The sequence below is a fragment of the Erinaceus europaeus genome, chromosome 6 (assembly GCF_950295315.1).
Source record: "Erinaceus europaeus chromosome 6, mEriEur2.1, whole genome shotgun sequence".
Lineage (NCBI taxonomy): Eukaryota > Metazoa > Chordata > Mammalia > Eulipotyphla > Erinaceidae > Erinaceus > Erinaceus europaeus.
Genome location: NC_080167.1, coordinates 36,247,828 through 36,267,528, shown reverse-complemented (window position 1 = coordinate 36,267,528; position 19,701 = coordinate 36,247,828). Strand labels below are relative to the sequence as shown.

The following is a 19,701-nucleotide window of genomic DNA, read 5'->3' as shown; positions in this document are numbered from 1 at the left end:
ACCCTACCCCCTGTAGCTCCTCCTTCACTCTGTATTTGTGTGCAGTTGGTAACTGATTATAAGTAGGTACAGGCAGCATATGGGAACATAAGGGAGTTTCGTTTTACATGCCTTTCACAGGTAAACAGTAGGTCTATGAAGTACTAGGATATGAGGGCAGAAGGGGGGCTATGCTACTCTCTTCCTCTCCACATACTTTGGTGGGGGCAGGGTGCCATCTTAATTTTCCTAGTTTTAAATTACACAATTTAAGTTAAAATTTCAAATTCACTGAATTTTTCTAGCATAGTCTTCAATGTACCTCAGGTACCTGCAGTTTAGAAAGCACTGGTTTTCTTTTTCATTCTTTGGTAGAAAAGTTATGTCAACCTTTCCCATTTCAGTGCCCCCCTCACCCCAAGACTCAGTAAAACATCTTTATCTGCAACTGCTGCTGTGCTAGCTAGTCCCAGGTGCCAGTATATGGAAGAATTAAGAATTAAGACTATTGACTTCAAACTAAATTATTGTGATAACAAACAGATCTTATTAAAAAACCAAATATCACATGAAAAAGCAGAATGAGGAGTACAAACGTCACAAGACTCATATGCACATTTAAATCTTAATAAGCCCCCCCTGAATCATCTAACAAGACCCACGATAACCTCTGGAGAACCTCCTTCTCAGCTTCACAGGAAAAGAAACAGTTTTATTTCAATCAAAGGAAATGCAAAGCTTATTGGATCCTATAATTTGCTGACATATTCTTGCATGGACCTCTTTTTAGCCTTTCAAACTTGCTTGAATAGGGATCTAAATATTAATGTTTGAAAGACTTTAAAAAATTGGAGGAGCAAGGTAAGACATCTAATTAAATAATAAAGTAATTAGAAGAACATTCAACCAAAAAAATGATATTAGGAGGGAAGAAGAAGGGGTGTCACATTTTGTAGGAGGGCCAAACAAGCTCTCTGATTACAGATCATTAAAGCAGAAATCTGTAAAGGAGAACAGTGAGCAGGAAGAGCTTCCCAGGCTGGGACATGGGCAAGAATCAGCTCTGAGACCCTGTTCTTGAATATCAGTATATGACAAGGATAGGCATCAGGGCTCAGAGATGAGGAGAGAAGCCAGAATAAAGTCACTGTCAAGATTCTTTCACTCTGATGTGAACTTGAAGCACAGAACTGAGGCATTCACTGTTACTAGCACAGCGACTATTGGGAGTGAGATCTAAGTAAGAGGCCATTGTCACAAATGAGTAAAAGCAGCCTAAATGCCCATCAACTAATGACTGGGTAAAGAAATTATGTGATATCTCCAGTCCCCACCTTCAGGGGGAAAACTTCCTGAACAGTGAAGCAGTGCTGTAGGGATCTCTCTCTCTCTCTCTCTCCCTTTCTCTCCTCCCTCTCAATTTCAATAAAATATTTTTTAAAATATATCTGAAAATCATGCTTTCTCTTCAATTTTTTATTGGTCTTATGTGTGATGAATCTTGAACCATGTGAGCAATGGTCTCAGCCCTTACTCCCTCCAATGCAAAGCTAATATAGATGCTTTAGGCCTTTCACCAGAAAATGACTAGGCAGAAACTGTATAGCCACACAAACATGTTTTTCATTGCTGCTATTGCACGTGATCACTGTATGATGACAGTCTGACCACCCGACCTCCAGGTTGGCTGCTTGCCCCTTTTGTGTGACTTTATACGTCCACCTCCTTTTAGACTGGGGGTGACAGTCTGCCATCTTACTTCCTGACCCAGGGAGCTATTGTTGTTGTTGCCCTGGGAGTTGACCAGGGCTGCTGACCTAAAGACCTACTGCCAAGATATAAAGTTGCTGAATAGGGACTGAACAAATGGGAGCTAAACTGAGCTGGATCCCTACTGGAATAAAGGTATGCCTCTACCTACCTTGCCTCCTTTCAGTTCCTGCTGCCCCCTGTGTTCCTGCTCCAGAAGAGCAAATAGTATCTTCCGCATGACAAATGGAAATGTATTGGGGGGGATTACAAAGTTTGTTTCCAGAATGTTTCATCACACATAGTCCCAACAAAGAATTGATGAGAAAGCATGATTTTCACAAATTTTAAACAAGCCATGTCCACAGGATTATTTTATAAACACCCAATCCCCACCTTTACCTCCTTTCTAAAGCACACACACATCTGGTACCATTCCCATTTCCGGTGCAACAGTTTGCATCCCCCAGAGATAGTTGTGCCTGGGGAACATGTGTTCTGATGTGGAGAACCAGTATCTGTGTTCCCCTAGGTAGTGATGTGCTCTGTTGTGGTGCAGCAGTATCTGTGTTCCCCTAGGTACTTCCTGTCATTTCTGACCTCAATAGATGGACAAGAAACAGATCCTTTTTTGCTAAGTACAATTGTAATAGCTAATGCTTTCCCCCTCCCTTCATTCATAAGATTTTATAGGTTCACCTCCAAGCTTCATTTCATTTTAAAATCACTATTTAGTCCAGGCAGCTTATGTGGCTGAGGCAGAATTATCCTGAATTATCCAAGAAGAACAAGGCATAAAATAGACTAATTTTTTCAAGCCTGCAATTCAGAATTCTACCTAAAACTTATGTTTTGGGAGTCGGGCTGTAGCGCAGCAGGTTAAGCTCAGGTGGCGCAAAGCACAAGGATCGGCATAAGGATCCCGGTTCGAACCCCGGCTCCCCACCTGCAGGGGAGTCGCTTCACAGGCGGTGAAACAGGTCTGCAGGTGTCTATCTTTCTCTCCTCCTCTCTGTCTTCCCCTCCTCTCTCTATTTCTCTCTGTCCTATCCAACAACGACAACAACAATAATAACTACAACAATAAAACAAGGGCAACAAAAGAGAATAAATAAATAAAATAAATATTAAAAAAATTAAAAAATAAAAAATAAATAAATAACTTATGTTTTATTTATCAAAACAATCCTCAATAATACTCATGACAGCTCACAAAGTAGGTGAAACAAGTTTCTAGTTTATGCCTGGGAGCTGGATTTCCACATGATGCCACCAGATAAGGAGGACCTGTGCATAGTCTAGATCCTATACCAGTAGCCTTAGAATTTGGGAATAGTGAATATCGAAGCCAGCAGAGCATAGGATGTGTTCCTTCTAAAGTCACAAGGAGTTCCTGCCATCTTCTGACTTACAGCTGCTGAGTTAAACATGGATGGATGAATAACCCCAACTCTTTTATTCCTGGCTGTGCATCATCCACATCTGCTCTTTGATTCTCCTGGAGATTTGTAGAACTTACTTGGACAATCTCTCCTGAATTCCCTGTTTGGGATCGTAAGTATGAACAGCCTGTTAATGCCATGAGGTAAATACTTGCATATAACAGCCTCTGGTGTCTGATGAGAGAGTAATAGAAGTCTCTTCTCTCAGGAGGATCTGATGTGCTGACCAAAGGAACTTGGAGAACTGTAAAGTGGGCTGTGAGGATGGGTGTGAGAATAGATGATCTGCTTTACAAGGCTGTCTAAGTGGGTTTTATCTAAAGTACTTATTCACTGTATTTTCAACACAATTCAATTTGTCAAAGTATCACTCCACAACTTTTCTGGAATGCATCTATTCATGTGAGACATGACAGTACATACATGTAAATAGTTTCTAAAGGAAAGTAGTATTCAATGAACCATGAGGGCTTACTTGCTTGAAAACTAATAAAACTAATAAAACTCCATCCTATAAACCTACTTTGAAGAAAGGTAGGAAAGGCAAGTAGGCAAGCCAATTTATTTGTTTTAGTCTCTTTTCTGCAAACTCTGAAAATGCACCCAAGGGAAAAATAGCTAGTACATCACATATTTCATGAATTATGATCATAGAATGTGAGTTTCCAATTGAAAAGAATCCAAACATAAGAAGAGAGAGAGAGACAAAGAGAGAGAGATAGAGAATGTACATACAGGAGGAGAGAAATACAGGGCCCTGCCAAAAATAGGAACAAGAAAATGCAAAAATCAAGAACAAGATGAATCCAAAGATCAATCTTCTCCAGTCTTGTGATCTGAGAGGATACCTCCCTGTTCTGTTCACTTCTTTATGAACATAATCCTTCATAATGGCTTTTTTTCTGAGGTCATTGCAGCACACTCTGATTCTTTCTCACAAGGGACAAAAATCAAAAAATCTGCCCCAGGAGCATTGGCGCCTCCAAGCTTTCCTCCCTGCTTCAAGGCCATTTTTGTAAATGTGTCTTTTTGGCAAAGCTCAGACTGCTATTCACATTGTCCATAGTCTGAATCTGAATTCTGCCCCCTCCTCTACCCCCACATATATCTGAGAGAAAATGTAATCCATGTGTCTTGGATAGATTTCCTACTGACTCACCACAATGTGGCTTTGTCACAGTGGACTGACTTGGCATCTCTTCATATCCCCTCTGACTCTGGAAGTCCTGAGCCAATCACAGTGCTTGGAAGAGTTGGAGGAAACCCATGGATTCTGAATTTGAAAGAGCTGTAGCCCTGTGTCCATCACTTTTTGGCTTAACTCTTTTATTTTTAAGTAATCTCCGTGCCCTAGTTTTTCAGCCCTCAGCATGCACATAAGTATCTTCCCCTATAACTCCTTTGTTTTAAAATCCTCAGTGACTCCCATATGACCCATTTTTTTAAACTGAATACCCTTTTCACATATGTCAAGACTGACCAGGTGTTGCAAACTAATCAGGAAAAAAACAGTAGTGTTTTTCCTACTTTTCAACTAAATATTACAGTGAGCATAGCAACAGTTGAGATTGTTGTCAAGGGAGTAGAAATCCAATCCTACTCTACCCATATAAACTTCCCAGAAAATGCCTTCCATAAAAGGTTAATGTGGGGGGGGGGGTAGATAGCGTAATGGTTATGCAAAAAGATTCTCATGCCTGAGACTCTAAAGTCCCAGGTTCAATCCCCCATACCACCATATGCCAGAGCTGAACAGTTCTCTGGTATATATATAAATTCAGAGCTCACACTAAAACATTTTGAAATATGTAACAAAATAATATTATACAGTTCTATGACCCTAGCCATTTCCTCCCTTAGAGACACTTTCTCTCTAGAAAAAAATTTGCTATTGCCTTGGGCCAGCATTTCATCTCCTCAGGTATGTTTGTACCTTTGTGCATATGTTCTCACAAGTGTGCAAAATAGCTACACTTTTACAATAACCAAAATTTGGGAGCCCATTAACATGACTAGGTAAAGAAGTTAAGAAAAACATACACACACACACACACACACACACACACACACACACACACACACATTGATCTGCAACCAAAAGGAATGTGATTGTATCATTTAGTAGAAAATGGATGTAAGGGGGACCGGGTAGTGGTGCGTCTGGTTGAGTGCACATGTTACCATGCGAAAGGACACAGGTTCCCACAGGTCCCCATTCCGCATCAGCAGATGGAAAGCTTCACGAATGTTGAAGCAGTGCTGCAGGTGTTTCTCTGTCTTTCTTCCTTTCTATCTTCCCAATCCTCTCATTTCTGACTATCTCTAGCCAATATATAAATAAAGATAATTTTAAAAATAAAATGGACATGACATGGGGTTATTGTGCTAAGTGAAATAAATAAAGAAGTGAAGGACTGTGTACTGAACAGTAGTGCATCCAATTAAGGTTGCCATGGGCAAGAATCTGGGTTCAAGCCCCCAGTCCTCACTTGCAGGGAACAAGCTTCACAACTCATGAAGTAGTGCTGCAGATGTCTCTCTTTCTCCCTGTCTACCTATCCCTTCTCTTTAAATTTCTTTCTGTCTTATCAAATTAAAGGAAGAAGGGGAAAAAAAGAAAAACTCACTATTGGGAGTGGTGGATTCAAAATGTAGGCATCAAATCTCAGCAATAACCCTGGTGGCAATTTTAAAAAATAATAATAATAAAAAGAAGTGAAGGCAAACTATCAGGTGGTTTCACTTATATGTGAACATAAATTATTAGATCAATGAACTTACAAAAAATAGTAAGCCATCTCAGAGACTCTGAGATATATGACAGCTATGGAGGATGTAGGCACAGGTCCTTAGTGAAGGATGTGGTGACATATACCATGTATAGATACGGAACTATGCCCCCATAATAATGCAATATTGTAAAACTGCCCAATAACTAAGTTTTGGGTTTGTTTTTTGTTTTTGTTTTTGTTTTTTGCATCCAGGGTTATTGCTGGGGCCAGGTACTTGCACGATAAATCCAGAACTCCTGGAGGCCATCTTTACTGTTTTGTTGCCCCTGTTGTTATTGTTGCCGTTGCTGTTGTTGTTGCTGGATAGGACAGAGAGAAATCAAGACAGGAGAAGACAGAGAAGGGGAGAGGAAGATAAAAACTTAAAGACCTGATTCACTGCCAGTGAAACAAACCCCCTGCAGGTGGAGGCCAGGGACTCAAACCAGAATCCTTACACTAGTTGCGTTGGTGGTATAGTGGTAAACATAGCTGCCTTCCAGAATCCTTACGCTGGTCCTTGGGCTTTGGGCCATGTACGCTTAACCTGCTGTGCTACCGCCCCACCCCCAAAGATTTTTTTTCCTAAGAGCCTTTTATTTTGCTTGATATCTCAAATGTCAAAAAAATATGGAAAGCTTCATGAATTTGCATGTCATCCTTGCACAGGGGCCATACTAATTTTCTCTGTATCGTTCCAATTTTAATATATGTGATGCCGATGTAAGCACCCTCCCAAAGATTTTTAATTAATATTTTTTTGCTATCACTTCTCCAATAAAGGTTATTGTTGTTGTTATTGTGTTGATAGAGAGACAGAGACAGAAATACACCACAGCACCAAAGCTTCCTTAAGTATGGTGAGGGTGAGGTTTAAGCTTATGTCATGCATGTCCTAAGATAAAAAAATAAGTGAAATTTTTAAAGATCATTTATTATATTTTTCTTTTATTAGGAAAATTTAGAATTGAAAAATAAACGTATTTTGACTCATCAGGATAATTTAGGGGGTCTTAGTAGCCATGTCAACATTTCATATTTATATTTACCTATAATCAGGTTAGCACAAATGTTTATATTATTTCACACATCTGACATGAATAACCCTGAAAGTTTGAAAGACCAGTCCAGGTTAAAAAAAAAAAAAAAAAAAACTCTTTCCTGCCTTATAATGGTGCAGAGGACTGAACCTTAGAGTTTTAGGCATGAGAGTCTTTTGCATAATCACTATGCTGGCTACCTGGTCAAGACTGGTTTTTTTGAAATTATTTTTATTATCTTTATTAATTAGATAGAGAAAGCCAGAATCGAGAGGGTGGGGTGGGGTGAAAAGGGAGAAAGAAAGACACCTGCAGCTCTGCCTCACCACTTGCGAAGCTTTTCCCTGTAGGTGGGGACCAGGAGCTTGAGCCGGGGTCCTTGAGCATTTTAACATGTGTGCCCAATCAGGTGCACTACTACCTGGCCCCATCAAGACTCTTTTTTTAAATATCTGTATTGTACATTTTGGTTGAGCATATGTACTACTGAGGATATAGTACATGTTGAATATAATAATTGCATGTATGTCATACATACTACATATATAGTATGACTGAGGAGATAGCATAATAGTTATGCAAAAGACTTTCTTGCGTGAGGCTTCCTGGTCCCCAGGTTCAATCCCAGATATCACAAGAGTCATGCAAAAAAAAAAAAAAAAAAGTCATCCAGTGCTCTGGTTCAAAATCAAGAAACAAAACATTAATACACTCCTAATACAATAACTATGTATATATGTATAGTCTTATGCATATGTGTGTGCACTGTCCATCCTGGATTTATAGCATCTTTTACTTATTTAGCATTAAACGTAAGAGGTCAGCTTCAAGATGTGAGAATAGTTTTCCTTCTACCTTCATTCCTACCCACCACCACACACACACACATACTTTTATGCCAACTAATTCCACTCACTTCCCATGTTGTTCTCTGTATTTTGTAGTTTTGGGCCCAACATTCAGATCCTCAGACCTCTGTGAGTTAATTTTGGTTTATAGTGCTATACTATGGTTTAATTTCTTTTTTCAATATGTGGATGTCTGGTTGTCCCCAAACCATTTCTCCCTTGAATGGCTTTGACACTTTTCTCATATAGTAGATGTCCATATATGTGTGGACTATTCATCTTTATTTTTGTCACAATACCATAGTTTTAATTACTATTGCTTTACAGTATAAATTGGAGTCAGGGGAGGTAGGTTGTGGTACATCTGGTTAAGCTCCCACATTAAAGTGCGTTAAGGACCCAAGTTCGAGCCCATGGCCCCCATTTGCAAGGGGGAAGCTTCATGAGTTAGAAGCAGGGCTACAGGTATCTCTGACTCTTTCCCTCTCTATCTGCCCCTCCCCTCTCAATTTCTGCTTGTATCTATCCAATAATAAATGAATAAAAATATTAAAAATAATAATAATAAACATAAGTTGGAGTCGGAGCGTGAAGAGTCTACACCAACCTAGAGAAGTTAACACTGGGCTCCCACTAAAGTGTATTCGGTGATTGACTGTTCCTGTAAAATTAAAGTTTAACAGTACAATTTATACCTGAGATTCTGCTCTTTTAATACCCTCTTACCTACAGCTAGATGTTACTAGGGTCATTAGACCTTTATTGATGAGCAGCACACTAACTGCTTCTAGCCAGTGCTATTTGATTACAAAGATGATGTAGATTTTCCTCTCTTTCATGTCATACATCAGAAAAGGTAACAGCAACAAGTGCTGGAGAGGTTGTGGAGACAAAGGAACCTTCTTGCACTGCTAATGGGGATGTAAATTGAGCCAACCCCTGTGGAGAGCAGTCTGGAGAACTCTCATAAGGTTATAAGAGGACTTTTCCTATGACCCTGCAATACCTCTTCTGGGGATATGTCCTAAGGAACCAAAAACATCCATCCAAAAAGATTTGTTCATAGCAGCACAATTTGTAATAACCAAAACCTGAAAGCAGCCAGAGAAAGCTGTGATATATATACAAAATGGAATAATACTACTCAGCTACTTGAAATGGTGATTTTAGTTCCTCCACCACAACTTGGATAGAACTTGAAGGAATCATATTAAGTGAGATAAATCAGAAAGAGAAGGATAAATATGGGGTGATCTCACTCATAGACAGAAGTTGAGAAGTAATACCATGATGCCAATATGCCTTCCCTGGGCAGACAACCTCACCAATGTGTCCTAGAGCTCCTATTCCCCAGAGCTCTTCCCCACTAGGGAAAGAAAGAGATAGTATGGAATTACCTGTCAATGCCCATGTCCAGCGGGGAAGCAGTTACAGAAGCCAGACCTTCAACCTTCTGCATCCCACAATGACCTTGGGTCCATACTCTCAGAGGGTTAAAGAATAGGAAAGCTATCAAGGGAGGGGATGGGATATGGAGTTCTCGTGGTGGGAAATGTGTGGAGTTGTACCCCTCTTATCCTATAGTTTTGTCAGTGTTTCCTTTTTATAAATAAAATTAAATTAAAAAACTTTTCTCTCCTGCTCTCACTTTCATCAATTCTAAATAAATCCTGCCTCTCTTTCTCTCTAAGTATTTGTGCTACTGTATTTGACTTCAACTACATGTTGGGTGTGCAAGCCTAAGTTGGGCCCTTCCCTAACACAATAACTTAAGGTATGGAGCCCTAGAGGGTTTTGGAATGTGGAATTCTGGTCATCTAGTCTGTGACCCAGGACTGTTACTAGGTGGTCAGACTCAGAATAGGTTCAACTGTATTTAAAAGAAACTTTCTCCATGTCCTTTTCAGATATAGCCACATAACAATGATCATACTACAGTTGCACAGATTGATTATTAAGCCAAGGTTTGATCCCAGCACAAGGCTCTCCTGTTTCTCTGTTTCTCAGCATTAGCAGTATAGTTTGGCCAAAACAGCCATGATTTCCAGTAGATGTGCTAGTTCAGATACTGATGTATGTCATTTGTGTATAAAAGTATTTCTTCATCAAATTAAACTATTTCCACTATGAAGCTTGTTATCTTTTTCAATTTCAATACCTATAAAAAAGAATCAAGATGCATGTGAGTCTTGATCAGGGAAAAACTCTTTACCTGGGAATTGGTTTTTAGTCTCTTCTATCCTCTCAACTGACTCTGAAGCTGCTTTAGATGCTGTTGAGTGACTATAATACTACACATTCTATTCCTTTGAACATTTTTGTGTAATTCAGGTAAAAGATTTGAATTTGCCAAAGATCTATTATTTGCCTGCAATCTATTAAAATCCTAAATACTGGCTAAGACAGAAAGAGAGCTAGGTAGATCACAGAGTTATCAGGAGAATATTAAAACAATATAGATAAGTTTCCAGAAGATTTTCTAGTATTACCAGTATGCCACCACATCCAAGTTACTTGAAGTAGGTGGGAGTTTTGTAAAAGAAGACACTAATTTCTTCCCCAAGCCATAATTATTTGAGGTTTCAGATAACTATCTGTTGTAAACATTCCTAATTAACAATTCTTTTTTTTATGCTTAAATTTTTTTAATTGGGGGAATTAATGGTTTACAGTATGTGATTTAAAAAAACAACAAAAGTTATAATTTATTTTTTTATTTATTTCTTTATTGGGGAATTAATGTTTTACATTCAACAGTAAATATAATAGTTTGTACATGCATAACATTCCCCAGTTTCCCATTTAACAATACAACCCCCACTATGTCATTTATCATCCTTCATGGACCTGTATTCTCCACACCCACCCACCACAGTCTTTTACTTTGGTGCAATACGCCAATTCCATTTCAGGTTCTACTTGTGTTTTCTTTTCTGATCTTGTTTTTCAACTTATGCCTGAGAGTGAGATCATCCCATATTCATCCTTCTGTTTCTGACTTATTTCACTCAACATGATTTTTTCAAGGTCCATCCAAGATCGGCTGAAAACGGTGAAGTCACCATTTTTTACAGCTGAGTAGTATTCCATTGTGTATATATACCACAACTTGCTCAGTCACTCATCTGTTGTTGGACACCTGGGTTGTTTCCAGGTTTTGGCTATTACAAATTGTGCTGCCAAAAACATATGTGTACACAGATCATTTTGTGTACACATATGTGTACACAATATGTGTACACATATGTGTACACATATTCCTTAGGATAGGATAGGTTCCTTAGGATATATCCCCAGGAGAGGAATTGCAGGATCATAGGGTAGGTCCATTTCTAGCCTTCTGAGAGTTCTCCAGACTGTTCTCCACAGAGGTTGGACCAATTTGCATTCCCACCACCAGTCCTGGGTGGTCTCCTTTGGTATTCCTAGTTGATCCGGGAGAGGAGAGGAGAGGAGAGGAGAGGAGAGGAGAGGAGAGGAGAGGAGAGGAGAGGAGAGGAGAGGAGAGGAGAGGAGAGGAGAGGAGAGGAGAGGAGAGGAGAGGAGAGGAGAGGAGAGGAGAGAAAGCGATCTGCTGCTCATAGCTCCGCCTCCGGAAGTTGAATCCACCTAATTAACAATTCTAATAACATATTCTTCTGTCTTTCTCTTGAAGTTTATATTTATCATTCATTTAATGGGTATTGATTGTATGCTTCTTATGTGCTCAGCTGTATGAATATGATCAATAAGACTATCATGCCACAAGAAGCTATTAGACTTAATGAAAGATTCAGTAAAGAATCTAATTCTTTGAGCTAAGTGACCCCATAGGCACTATTCCTGTAAAGCATAGAAGTACTATAGCTAAAACATCTCACCCAACAGGTCTAAGAATGGGTAAAGCTTCCCAAAGTCCTCTTTGGCAAAGTAAATCTTAGAGGTCAAGAAGGATTTAACTAGTCAGGGATACACAGTATAAGTTCTCACAACAGCACAGGCAAAAAGAAGAACAGAAAGGGAAACTAAAAGCAGGATCTGATTAAGTTGAGAGTAGGGCACCAAAGTAAAAACCCTGTGGTGAGAGGGAGGGTGGACATTTGGCTTCCCGGGGCAGTGGCGGCAGGGGGGGAGGGTGCGATGACACAGTATTTTGGTGATGGGAATGGTGTTTATGTACACTCCTATTAAAGTGTAGTCATATAAACCACTATTTAATTAATATGAAAGGGGAAAAATTTATTGTATGTCTTGAACTTTTTAAAACACAGACTGAGTCTTTTTTTTTTTTAATTTTTTATTTAAGAAAGGATTAGTGAACAAAAGCATAAGGTAGGAGGGGTACAACTCCACACAATTCCCACCACCCAATCCCCATAACCCACCCCCTCCCATGAAAGCCTTCCCATTCTCTAGCCTTCTGGGAGCATGGACCCAGGGTCGTTGAGGGTTGCAGAAGGTAGAGGGTCTGGCTTCTGTAATTGCTTCCCCGCTGAACATGGGCGTTGACTGGTCAGTCCATACTCCCAGTCTGCCTCTCTCTTTCCCTAGTAAGGTGTGTCTCTGGGGAAGCTGAGCTCCAGGACACATTGGTGGGGTCTTCAATCCAGGGAAGCCTATCCAGCATCCTGGTGGCATCTGGAACCTGGTGATTGAAAAGAGAGTTAACATACAAAGCCAAACAATTTGTTGAGCAATCATGGATCCCAAGCTTGGAATAGTGGAGAGGAAGTGTTAGGGAGGTACTCACTGCAAACTCTAGTGTAATCCTGCTTTCAGGTATATATTTTGCAGTAGTTTATGGATACGTGTGCACATACGCTCTCTCTCACAGAAACTGGTGTATGTCTAGGTTATGGGACTTTGTTAGAAAGTGAACTACCTGAGATGAAATTAGAGTGTACTATAAAAGGAAAGGTCTCACCCGAGTAATGAAGCTGAAGGGCTGTCATTCCACACGTGAAGTCTCTGGATACACTCTGAGGTGAAGCATGTTGAGATGGCAATCGTTGCTTTGGTTAGGTTGTGATCGGCGGATGCAATATTATTTGGTTTGGATTGGGAGACGCATACGGGAAAGTGAGCCCTATCCAAGGGTGCCAGGACTGGGGGAAGTAGGGGCTCTATAGTGAAGATGTGAGGTTCCTGCTGTCTTAGGGTTCAAAAAGACAATCAATAGTTAATATTATTATCACATTATTTGTTAATTGGGTTAACTTTGAAAAGTCCCTTTGTTATGGTTTGCTGTACAGTACCCAGTATCTTGTATATAGCTGTGCTATTGGAAGCTTCTAATCTACTTGGTCTAGGCTTTTGAGAGAGTCCGCATATCAAATACGTAGCCTATCTATTAAAAAGATTCAGTTTGTCTTTTGAGAACCTTTGAGACATACAATTGATTTCCCCCTCTCATATTAATTAACTACTGATTTATATGTCTACATTTTGCTAGGAGTGTACATAAACACCATTCCCATCACCAAAGGACCGTGACCCATCCCTCCCGCCCACTCCCACCCCCCACTGGCCCAGGAAGCTACATGTCTACCCCTCACCACTGGGTTTTTACTTTGGTGCCCTACTTACAATTTGATCAGGTCCTGCTTTTAGTTTCCCTTTCAGATCTTCTAAGTCAGCTTCTGTTGATGAGTGGGATCATCCCATACTCATCTTTAACTTTCTGACTTAGTTCACTTAACATAATTCCTTCTAGCTCTGTCCAAGATGGGTCAGAGAAGGTGGGTTCATTGTTCTTGATAGCTGCATAGAGACTGAGTCTTTTTAATATATAGGCTGAGTCTTCGATATGCTGACTCTCTCAAAAGTCTAGACCAGGTAGAATAGAAGCAACCGATGGCACAGCTATATACAAGATGCTGAGTATTATACAGCAAACCCTAACAAAGGGACTTTTCAAAGTTAACCCAATTACCAAATAATGTGATGATAACAATAACTATCCATTGTCTTCTTGAACTCTAAGACAGCAGGAAACTCACATTTTCACAGTAGAGCCTATATTTATCCCAGTCCTGGAACCTTAGGGTGGGACCCACTTTCCTGCATGCTTCTCTCAATTCATATCAAATAATATTGCATCTGCCGATCACAAACTAATCAACACAATAAGTCTGCTTCACTTCAGACTGTGTCCAGAGACTTCAGGTGTGAAATGACAACTCTTCAGCTTCATCACTCAGGTGAGACCTTTCCTTTCATAGTATTCCCTAATTCCATTCCAGGTGGTCCACTCCCCAATAAAGTCCCCAAACCTAGATATCTCAAGTCCCCTGAGATAGAGCATATGTTCACACGTGTCCATAAATCAGGGCAAAATATATACCTGAAAGCAAAAGTACACAACAGTCTGCAGTGAGTAGTCTCCAACACTTCATCTGCACTATTCCAGCCTTTAGGTCCATAATTGTTCAACAATTTGTTTGGCTTTGTATGTTAACTCTCTTTTCAGCTACCAGGTTCTGGATGCCAGCATGATGCCAACCAGACTTCCCTGGACTGACAACCCAGCCAATGTGTCCTGGAGCCCTGCTTCCCCAGAGCCTCACCCTACTAGGGAAAGAGAGAGGCAGGCTGGAAGTATGGATCAACCAGTCAACACCCATATTCAGCAGGGAAGCAGTTACAGAAGCCAGACCTTCCACCTTCTGCAAACCACAATGACGTTGGGTCCATACTCCCAGAGGGATAGAGAATAGGAAAGCTATCAAGGGAAGTAATGGGATACGGAGTTCTGGTGGTGGGAATTGTGAGGAGTTGTACCCCTGTTATCCTATGGTTTTGTCATAAACTAGTTAATTTAAAAATTTTAAAAGTTTTCCCTGTTAAAGGTATTTAGTGGCCAAAGAAGTGGCTCAGTGGGTAAAGAACTGGACTTATGTATATGAGGTCCCAGGTTCATTCCCCAACACTATGCGTATTTCAGACACATTATATTCTTTATCTCTATCTATCATCTATCTGTCTCTATTACTATTTCCTTCTGTTTCCTTCTTCTCCTCCCTCTCTTTTAGTAAGGTACATGATTGTGTAGTAAGGTACATGATTGTGACAGGCTGATAGCCCCCACACTTACTGTTCTTTCTGTTTTTCCCACTTGTGCCTGGATAACCACCTCCCTTTTTGGAGAGATCAGGATTAATTCATTGCACTCACTTGGCCAGTGACCAGTGTGTGGATTTGGACAGGTGTGTGGGCCCAGTCCTGCTATGTTACGGGGGAGGTAAGAAATTTCCGGAGAGGCTTCATTGTGGGGTAGACTTTTCTCTAAGTATTAAGAAAATGCAAGAAATTGTCACCTTCTCCCACTGAATGAATTATGAACAATTACTGACCTGAGACCACAGCATTTTCCCTGAAACATGCACTGGGAATGAGACAAAAGAGCAGTATAGATATGGGACTCAACTTTGTGGAGGAACAACAAATCAATTATCCCACATGCTGTCCTCTCTCAGCCACATAACTAGATATAATAAGCTCTTTAGTGTGGCTTTTTGGTACTGGATAGGTATCTGACAAAACGTAATAAAAAACCTAAGTAGCTAGTGGCTTAAAAGAATGAGTCACATAATTTTTTTTTCTAATCTCGGTTATCTACTCATTTATTTTTCTTTTTTTTAATTTTTTTTAATTTAAGAAAGGATTAATTAACAAAACCATAGGGTAGGAGGGGTACAACTCCACACAATTCCCACCACCCAATCTCCATATCCCACCCCCTCCTCCGATAGCTTTCCTATTCTCTATCCCTCTGGGAGCATGGACCCAGGGTCATTGAGGGTTGCAGAAGGTAGAAGGTATGGCTTCTATAATTGCTTCCCCACTGAACATGGGCGTTGACTAGTCGGTCCATGCTCCCAGTCTGCCTCTCTCTTTCCCTAGTAGGGGAGTCACATAATTTTTTTTAGAAGGCCAGTAATGGGACATAAGAGAGGCTCAGATGGTAGAATGTATTCTTTGCATGTGTGAGGTCCTGGATTTGATCCCCAACGTCACATGGGAGAATCACAACAAGCACCAAGGATGAAAATGTGTAGAATTCCATAGATTTAGTAGTGCTTTGTTTCTCTCTGTCTCTATCACTTTCAAATGTAAAACACAAATTTTAGGACAGGGAAGCTGCTCATTGGTATCATACATATGCAAAGTCCTTGGTTCATTCCTAGCACAAGCTTTAAAAAATAATAAAGCCAATAATAAATATTTGAGTTTTGTGGGCACAAGGTCTTTCACAACACTAGCGTCTGTCACTATAGCTTAAAGCACCACCACTGATATATGGGTTAGCAAATAGTCCTGGCTGTGTTCCTATAAAGTCCAATTTCCAAAACCAGCTAGTGGGTTGCATGTGGTCATGTGGTTCAAACCATGAAAGCATTCATCATGTAATTAGGAACTGGAGGAAGTTTCCAGGGCTGGTTCAATACCTCTGATGTGGTACTTCACCCTCCCTCCCAAGGCTGCCCCAAACTTGAACATCACTGCCTCACATGGTTCCTCCCCAGGCAGAATGAGTAGAAGTGTGAAAAAGATTCCAATGTCCCCTAGACTTCCCACACACCTTCCTTTAATTTCCAAGTGCTATACATAGCTTCAAGGCAAGTGGGAAGTGGGTAATGAAGAAAAAAGGAGACAGTTCTGGGGAACGAAACAAGGTCAGTCTCATGAATTATCAACAAGATGAGAGTCCTGGGAAAGGATCAAACTAGAGCAGTCTGCCTGGGGTGTTACTGTAACCCCAGAAAACTTGAATACTTCTTTTTAAACCTGAATTATTATGGCTGGGCAGTGGTTCACCTGGTTGAGTGAAGAAGGACCCAGGCTCAAATCCCCAGTCCCCACCTACACAGGGGAAGCTTCACAAGCGGTAAAGCAGTGCTGCAGGGTTTTTTTCTCTCCCCCTTTCCCATCTCAATTTCTTTGCCTTATAAATTAGAATAAATATGTGTATTTAAAATAAATGTGAATTATTAATCTTTAGCTTTAAATAAAAGTAATGAAATTTAAATCTTAAAAAAAATTGATTGTGGTGACGAGGATAACACCTGAGGAAACTGTCAGAAGACAGTTGTATACTTGTATGAGTATGGGATGATCCCACTCATCAACAGAAGCTGAGAAAGAAGATCTGAAAGGGAAACTAAAAGCAGGACCTGACTAAATTGTAAGTAGGGCACCAAAGTAAAAACCCTGTGGCTTCCTGGGCTGGTGGGGGGTGGGGGTGGGGGTGGGCGGGTGGGATGGGACACAGACTTTTGGTGGTGGGAATGGTGTTTATGTACACTCCTAGTAAATTGTAGTCATATAAATCATTAATTAATAGGAGAGGGGAAAAATTGATTGTATGTCTCGAAGTCTTTAAAACACAGACTGAGTCTTCTTAATATATAGGCTGTGTATTTGATATGCGGACTCTCTCAAAAGCCTAGACCAAGTAGATCAGAGGCAACCAGTGGTACAGCTATTTACAAGATACTGGGTACTATACAGGAAACCCTAACAAAAGGACTTTTCAAAGTTAACCCAATTACCAAATAATGTGATGATAACATTAATTACCCATTGTCTTTTTGAACCCTAAGACAGCAGGAACCTCACATCCCCACTATAGAGCCTATATTTCTCCCAGTCCTGGAACTTTAGGATAGGGCCCACTTTCCCGCATGCCTCTCCCAATCCATATCAAATAATATTGTATCAGCCTAATCAACCTAATCAACGCAGTGATTGCCACCTCAACATGCTTCAGCTCAGACTGTGTCCAGAGACTTCAGGTGTGGAATGACAACCCTTCAGCTTCATTACTCGGGTGAGACCTTTCCTTTCATAGCATTCTCTAATTCCATCCCAGGTAGATCACTTTCTAAAAAAGTCCCAAAACCTAGATATAGACCAGGTTCTGTGTGAGAGAGCATATGTTCATACTTATCCATAATCAAGTGCAAATTATATACCTGAAAGCAGAAGTACACTAGAGTTTGCAGTGAGTACCCCTCTAACACCTCCTCTCCACTATTCCAACCTTTGCGTCCATGATTGCTCAACGATTTGTTTGGCTTTGTATGTTAACTCTCTTTTCAGCCACCAGGTTCCAGATGCCATCAGGATGCTGTCCAGGCTTTCCTGGACTGAAGACCCCACCAATGTGTCCTGGAGCTCCGCTTCCCCAGAGACCCACCCTCCTAGGGAAAGAGAGAGGCAGACTGGGAGTATGGACCGACCAATTAACGTCCATGTTCAGTGGGGAAGCAATTACAGAAGCCAGACCTTCCACCTTCTGCAACCCACAAAGACGCTGGTTCCATGCTCCCAGAGGGATAGAGAATGGGAAAGCTATCAGGGGAGGAGATGGGATATGGAGACTGGATGGTGGGAATTGTGTGTAGTTGTACCCCTCATACCCTATGGTTTTGTTAATTTATCCTTTCTTAAATAAATAAAGTAAAAAAATAAAATAATAAAATAAAATAAATTAGAATTATATGTATATTTAAAATAAATGTGAATTATTCATCTTTAGCTTTAATTAAAAGTAATGAAATTTAAATCTTAAAAAACATTGATTGTGGTGACCAGGATAACACCTGAGGAAACTGTCAGAAGACAATATCAGAGAAGATGTATACTCCAATTTGCATACTAGCTAGCAAAGTGCCTCCACATACATTTTTTTTTAGTTCATGGATAAATAGTTTAATCTGTTGTAGACACATGGATTTAAAAAAAAATCTAATTTCACCATGATTTGTATCCACAAAACAGTCTCCCCTCACCCCAGCCTAAATCCCTTTCTACTACCATGCACGAGGACTCTGAAGTCTCCCCGACATATCCCTCTTTCTCCTCCTTCCCCTTTGCTTTGGTGCAATACACCAAATCTATTCCAAGTTTTACTTTGTATTTACCCTTTCTGTTCTTGTTTCTTTTTTTAAAATTTATTTATTTATTTAAGAAAGGATTAATTAACAAAACCATAGGGTAGGAGGGGTACAACTCCACACAATTCCCACCACCCAATCTCCATATCCCATCCCCTCCCCTGATAGCTTTCCCATTCTCTATCCCTCTGGGAGCATGGAACCAGGGTCATTGTGGGTTGCAGAAGGTGGAAGATCTGGCTTCTGTAATTGCTTCCCCGCTGAACATGGGCGTTGATTGGTCGATCCATACTCCCAGTCTGCCTCTCTCTTTCCCTAGTAGGGTGGGGCTCTGAGGAAGTGGAGCTCCAGTACACATTGATGGGGTCGTCTGTCCAGGGAAGTCTGGTCAGCATCTCGCTGGCATCCAGAACCTGGTGGCTGAAAAGAAAGTTTACATACAAAGCTAAACAAATTGTTGAACAATCATGGACCTAAAGACTGTAATAGTGCAGATGAAGTGTTGGGGGTATTCCATGCATGCTCTTGTGTTCTTCTGCTTTCAGGTATATATTTTTCCCCTAGTTTATGGGCACAGGTGAACCTATGCTCTATCTCAGGGGACCTGGACTATATCTAGGTTTGGGGACTTTATTGGGGAGTGGACCACCTGGAATGGAATTAGAGAATACTATGAAAGGAAAGGTCTCACCCGAGTGATGAAGCTGAAGGGTTGTCATTCCACACCTGAAGTCTCTGGTCACAGTCTGAAGTGAAGCATGCTGGGGTGGCACTCGTTGTGTTGAGAAATTTTCATTTTTTATATTTATTTCCTTTTGTTGCCCTTGTTGTTTTATTTTTTTAGTTATTATTGTTGTTGATGTCACTGTTGGCTAGGACAGAGAGAAATGGAAAGAGCAGGGGAAGATGGGGGTGGAGAGAAAGACACCTACAGACCTGCTTCACCATCTGTGAAGCAATTCCCTTGCAGATGGGGAGTCGGGGGCTTGAACCGG

The 19,701-nt window shown here is 40.5% G+C and overlaps 1 non-coding gene across 1 annotated transcript; it reads right to left on the bottom strand.

The window, feature by feature from the left end:
* Positions 1-6,565: 6,565 nt before the first annotated feature.
* LOC132539134 (U6 spliceosomal RNA) lies at positions 6,566-6,672 on the bottom strand. The gene has a single exon (XR_009550440.1). It is a non-coding gene; the product is annotated as a U6 spliceosomal RNA (small nuclear RNA).
* Positions 6,673-19,701: the final 13,029 nt, after the last annotated feature.